We start from the raw sequence: 6,942 nt of genomic DNA on the forward strand, positions 1-6,942 counted from the left end.
ATCAAGGCTGGTTTTTCCAAAAGATGCATCTTTCAAGGTGGAAGCTGCCGTGGTGAGGCTGCGCGTATGGGATCGAACCTCTGAATTATTCTCGCAGGCTTCGGTCTCTTGCGATATCCGTGAACCACTCGGCTCTCGCTTGATCGAGTTTGCTGTGGACGTGAGAAGAGTGTCCAGCGCTCGACCGTGGCTGCCGTTGAAGGCTGAAACTTGAGATGCGCTGCTGCCATCGAGATCGTTCTGGTTTCCCGCAAAACTAGAGGTGCTGTTGCTGAGGCGCTTCCATGCAAGCATAGCTGAAACAGCCGTGCTCGACAAAAGGGTGAATAGGGCCAGCCACATGCAGGGTGAAGATCTGAAAAAGATTGCAGAGTAAGCGTAAGTTCTGTTTATCGGCGAAAGTGCATGCACACAGCAAATCTTGTGAAACTCTATAGGTGTCGTCGAGATTGAACAAAGCGATAACAACGAATGCATGTTGCATGCTACACATCTGCGATTTTTAACTATAGCAACCTCATAGTAAAATACTTCCTACCGGAAAATATATTGGCCATGCACATGAAAGAACACCGTGCGAAGGGCGCGATGCCTTCAAACATCGATTGTTTGCTCTTTTTTTTCTTGAGCCCGTGACTGTCTCTGGCCGAACATTTCCGCGGTCTCGGCCTGGTCTGGAGGAACGTCGTCGCTTGGAGCAGCCCGTTTTTTGGGCTGTGGGCAGACTGTGCGGGAGCTTAATCCTTAACTCATTTCTGTTCGATAAGCACTGCTCAGTGTCCAATATGACAGCTTCCTTCGGCTTCTTTTTGAAAATGTCATTCCCGCACTCCGGGTCGGATGTCGACTTCAATCCCGACTGCAGACTTGTGAGTGGTTTAAGGTCTAAGCTCCCAATTAAAGTCAATTTACCGCCCTTTAAGCACAACATCGCCATGTGTCTTTATTTTCACGGAAAGAACGTACTGACATCGAACCAGACGTTCGTGCATTTAGCTTAACAATAATGTGCCTGGGATAATTATGCTTTCTTTGCCGGTGTGCAGGAGATCAGCATATATACTGTCTGCTGACCAATATTGTCACCACCACAGGGTTACTGCGAGATGCCCCAAACACAGCGAATGATGTTCAGGTTCTTCTCCTCCGAAAGGTCCAAGGCCTCCCGAGCGCATAATTAGGGAGAAAGAGTGCAGAAAGGGTGGCGACCGAGGTGCTCAATTTCCAAATTTATGTCGGCAAAACTTTGAGTTATAGAAGGAAAGTCACCCAGGCAGTTTGAAAACGAACGAATCTCGCAGAGAGAAAGCAAACTGCCTGAAGCCTTACACAGAGCTTGCAGTGTTTGTAAGCTATCGACATAGTATAGAGCTACGCAGATGAGGGAAGGCAGGTGTAGTAACAGCACTGAGTGACTAAAAAGTAAAAACGTGTCTCACTACGAACTTAACTCTCATGTCGGCCTCAACGCTTCTAAAGATGTATAGTGCGTCGTAAGCTGCGACCCTTGTTAAAATTATAGGGTAGCCTGCCAAATACTTGCGCCACCAGAAAAATAAATCCAGTCACTATTAAACAGTACGTTATTTCCATTCTTGTTAAAATTCATTCAGGAAGGTAGGATTACGCGTGAAAAAAGACGAAAAGTTTTGATGCAGCGAGCGTCAGCAACTACACTTCAACCCTTCACTGACATGGTAGAAAAAGAAAGAAAATTCGCTGCAGACGATAGTGCAACGCGTAATAAAAAAAAAGTTAAAACGTTGGTCACATTTTTCGCGCGCACTTTAACATCGAACCAGCCTGCTGGAAGAGTACTTCACCACAACGAGCAGCTGCTTTTCAAGGCGCCATGACAGCGGGTCACGCTCCGTGAATATAGCCCCGTGAAACTACGAGGCACTACTACAACTGTTTTGTTCTGTTTGCCACGCAGTTGCTGGAAACTGACAGTTGAACAAAACACACAATTATCCTCATCTATTTCTCTCCTAAGACGGAGGCGGTTTGCGTATTCTGTACAGAGACGGACGCTATAGAGTAAAATTTTCATAGCAATTGCGTCTTTATCTAAAACATGAACTTGGTGTGTTCAAGTAGTGGAAGTACAGCGTTGACATGCGTCTTCAGGACGGAAATGTTCGGGGTTCTTGTATTTATTTTCACAAGGCGCTAATTCTCTCTATGCATTTTTTTTTCGCGCTTCAGCTAAAGCGTAGCAGGTCTGTTGCTAGCTGCCCATTACGCGTGGAAGGCAACTGAGTGAAGAAAAAGTTGCACGTATGTGATCCCCTCCCCTCCCCATTGTATGGGTGGGGAAGGCAAGGAAGTGTCATGTAGAGTTGTGTACGAGCTCGTGCCGGTCCGAAAGCCGGTACCCGGCCCGGCCAGCGGGCAGGGCTCGGGCCCCGGCAAGGGTATATTTGTCTTGGAGGGGCCGGCCGGGCTTCACTGTCGCGAATACACGTACAGCCTTGGTCAAAAGTTTAGAGCCCAGGGGGTTCGCTTCTAAGCCGTGTAGTGCGGATCCTGTAGCATTCGTGGAAGTCCTACCCCATTGGAGGGGGGCAGGACTAGAAATCTCACCTTCGGGAGATTTGGAACTCTGGAATGCATTACGAGCCACACAGCGTTACTCAGAACCAAACCTCCAGGGCTCTAAACTGGACAAAGGCAGTATCATATGCGTAAGTTCGAATATAGCCATGGTGCGCGGGGTGTCTTGCTCAGGTGCCTTGGTGTCTTAGTGGTGTTGGGGTGTATAGACCATCCAGGAGAGAATTTACAAGGATGGGAGGAAAGCAGAAACGCTAACAAAAAGCAAACAAAAGCCAGTTGGGGCTCGAAACGCATTACCGGTTCTAGCAATACCAATGCTGAGGTCGACAAGAGGGAACACGTCACTGCCAGCGCAAGAGGCGTCGTTTTCGTGCAGCAGTGCATCGGGAACGGGTTAACTTCTTCAACTCGCTGCTGTCGGTATCCAGCGAAGGGAACAGTAAAGTTGTAGTTCTCTTGCAGGCCTACTAGGTTCTTCGCACCAGAGGTGCCCACCGCCAGAGACGGTTGCTTGATTTGACTGACCGAAGGTTTCTTCGCACCAGGGGTGCCCCGTCAGAGACGGTCTTGCGACGAATCAGGATGCAGGTACAAAGGGAGGTGCGACTTGACTGTTTTATATACAAAAATTTACATTAATACAAGTACACACAAGAGACAATTTAAACGGCAAAAAGGTTAAAAGAAAGGTGGAACTGGCTAACACTAGGGAGGCCCCTACTCGGCGTAGCCGAAGATGCATTACATCTGACCGTAGTCGAGTGCAGTAACCCTCTCCCTAAAGTAAACCAGACAAAAATGGACATCAAATTCACCTCCAAAAAAAAGGAAAAACCCATTTTCTCAGAAGGCGCCACAAACCTTGGTCCGCTGGTCTGCCTGCCCTGCCTGGTAGCCTTTTCAGTATTACCAAAACACTCTCTCCCGCAGAAAAAGAAAAGCAAAAACAAACACAATCTTGCCAGCACGTGCCATCGGTTTCGTCGAAGCTCGTCAAACCTGGCGCCTTCCCGCAAGTAGAACTGTCATCGGGCTCCGGCGGGGTGCTTCCTCCGTGCTCGACTGCCTGCTCAGTCCGGAGTTTCCCAGGGGGATTAGTGTTGTTGTGATCATTTAAGGCTTATAGCTCCCCCCCCCCCCCCCCCCCCCGGGCCGGCTAGGTGACGCTTACCCGTTAAGGTGGGGTTTTCTCAAGTCTAGCCGTCGTGCCCATCCGTCATTATTATTGCTCCCTTCCTTGACAAGACCATTTTTCAAGATCTTCCAAACAAGATGTTCGCCGAAAGGTCGCGTCTGATGTCTGTCAAGACGAGGGGGCGAGAACAAAGCGCGCGGCCGCCGCTGTCAGGGGTACTTGACCGGAAGACGGGCGCTTCTTATCAGCGTGTCCCGCCACTGCCCGTTGGCGGTGGGGGGGGAGGGTTCAAAGGGAGGCTGCAGGGGTGAGACGCCGAAGACCGGGCGACTGGTCCTAATTATCCCGCACATCACCGATCCCTTATAACATAATGAACCATTTGCGGAAAAGTTTCTGCGCATGCGTGGTAAAGCGCAGCCAGCGCCCCCTGTAAGGAATTTGGTTTTGGTTGGAAAACATGAGCCGGCCATGAATTCCTGCGCTGTAGTGCGGCGACTGATGTCCTATACCCTATATTCCTATACCCGGTGTCAGCTACGATCCACTGTAAAACGACGAAACACTTTGTTTGGACACGTTCTATTAATTACTGTAGTGTGTATTTCTGTGTGCTTCTTCTTCACATTTTATTTGACTATATTTTGTTTCTCTTTTACTTTGCCTAGTTTTCACAATTTTGTTTGCCTTTTCATATGTATGACCGTCGGACACTATGTAGCCTTTCCCCCCCCCCCTCTTATGTAATGTCCCTACGGGACCCTTAAGGGTTAATAAATGATGATGATGTGAGCTGTAACTGCACGTAATTGCAACGTTTTTCTATCTAAACTAACCACGCGTTTTGCAACTGCAAGACTTCGACGTAATAAATGCCGCGACGAGATACAAGACTCAAAAGACTAAGCCGTTGATGGAGTCAGTAAAGCGCGCATCCAGCTCGTTTCGAAACGGGTGTTGCTGCCACATTTCGCGCTTGCTGCCAAGTCTACACAGCTCGGTCGTTCTAGAAGAGTTTTGGCATCGACGCGCGTGCGTATTCGGAGAAAACCGAATGATTTATATATATATATATATATATATATATATATATATATATATATATATATATATATATATATATATACTAGTCTGATCATTCACCATAAATTCTACAATGTCAAGCTGTGCTATCTGAACAGCGCGGGAGCACAGCAGATATCCGCGCATTCTAACGCTCCCGCGGCCCGTTCGCACGCATAGCAACGCTCTGCCCTATCAGCAAGAGCCGGGATTGAAATAGTACAAGGGGGCGTTTACTAATCAGTTGAGTGTGGCCTGCGGTAAAAGGTGCTGTACAAAGTCAGCAGAAACTCCGGCCCTATCAAGGAAGCGCAACCATAAACGTCTGTGCGCATCGGGAAAGTGCATGCCTTATACTGGTACACTCGCCAGCGCATAGGCGCACATTCATGCACATTTTCATTTGGTCATTCGGCGTTCCGTTGAGTATAGCAGAGTGCAGGTATTGCCACACATGGTCGTTTTTCAGGGTACAACGCGAAAACTCTTCGCTCCACCCCGTTTCTAAAAGCGGAAATGGGATGTTCTCATTCTCTTTCGTTATCAAACGCACGTTTCCGCGAGAATTCCAGGCAGCAATTGACCTTGCAATATTCTGATTATGCTGCTGTCAGTGTTGGTTCTGTGTCTCGGGTGCAATCAGAATGCTTTTATCTTTTTGGAAGTTCTTATCATTTTTCTGTAACTTCTATTTCTGTTTTGTTCTCTTGTGCTGTTGATTACTGTAATTTTACTGTTAATGTACTTACCCCCCCCCCCCCCCCCTACAATAATGCCTCTCAAGGCGCTGTAGGTACCTTGAATAAATAAATAAAACAAGCCCGCGTGAACTGCCGAACGCTGCCTTACACATGCCTGCTCGAGAGCCCCTTTCCAACCAAAAGTGCCGGCGGAGCTTCTCTAATGTTGCGTCGTCTTGCATTAAATAGGAAATAGCCTGGGCACTGGTCTTGGTAGACCGCCAGATATACAGTCGAACCCGTTATATCGAAATCGCAGCGAGGGTCGCCAAAGAATGATATATGTAAAATGACAGTAGATAAGCTTATCTGTAGCCTACAAGCAGGAATACATTGGACCCACTACGCGCTTCTTGCGGCGACTTGTCGGCCGCCGTCGTACTGGCAGCGCACTGCTCTTTCTTTGCATCGAAGCTGCTGCGGAGGCTGTTTTGGGGCTATCCACTGCTTATCATAAAATGTCATACTATTATCAGTACACTGTAAACAAAATAATCGCTTATTGATATTAAATAATAATTGGTTTTGGGGGAAAGGAAATGGCGCAGTATCTGTCTCATATATCGTTGGACACCTGAACCGCGCCGTAAGAGAAGGGATAAAGGAGGGAGTGAAAGTAGAAAGGAAGAGATAGGTGCCGTAGTGGAGGGCTCCGGAATAATTTCGACCACCTGGGGATCTTTAACGTGCACTGACATCGCACAGCACACGGGCGCCTTAGCGTTTTTCCTCCATAAAAACGCAGCCGCCGCGGTTAAGGTTCGAACCCGGGAACTCCGGATCAGTAGTCGATATTAATATATTGCTATTAAAGAAGAGCTGGTTTCTGCAACGCCTTCGGCAACGAAGGGCGCCACGCGAAAGCTTGTTAGTTTGATTGGCTTCCACGCATCACAGTGATGTGGCTGGGAAGATGAGTACAAGGCACCGCAGGCCACCCTCAAGCACACCCCACATTCACCTCGTCACGTCGTTTCACTGCGCTGTCGGCAGGTGCCCGCGCGTAAAAGCGCCTCCGAACGCGGAGAGTGATCGAAGAGCGCCGTTCGGGCCGGAAGCGCCACTTAGGGGCGCGGCGCGCAGTTCGTTGTATCGAACGGCTGACTTTCCTATAGTTTTACACAGCATTTTCAATGGGACAATCTGTGTGGTTGATATATGATACATCCAATAATTGGTACTATCCGATTTCGATATATCAAGGCTTGACTGTATTGTCAAAATATATTTGATTTCTTACCGCCACTCTGGTTAGCTAACGTTTACAGGTGCACAATGATTGTATCTTCCGAGGACATTTAGTTCGGCCTTCCCCAGCAAATGACCTCTGCCGAGCTCGTCGTATAAAGTGAATCAGTGCAACGACGGGACAGACTAACTAAAGAAAGGCTCGCACAAGCGCTGCGTGCTTCCCTTTTCCTAGGTTTTTGCTCATGCCATGTCATG

Source organism: Amblyomma americanum, chromosome 3, assembly GCF_052857255.1.
Source record: "Amblyomma americanum isolate KBUSLIRL-KWMA chromosome 3, ASM5285725v1, whole genome shotgun sequence".
In the NCBI taxonomy this organism is placed as follows: Eukaryota; Metazoa; Arthropoda; class Arachnida; order Ixodida; family Ixodidae; genus Amblyomma; species Amblyomma americanum.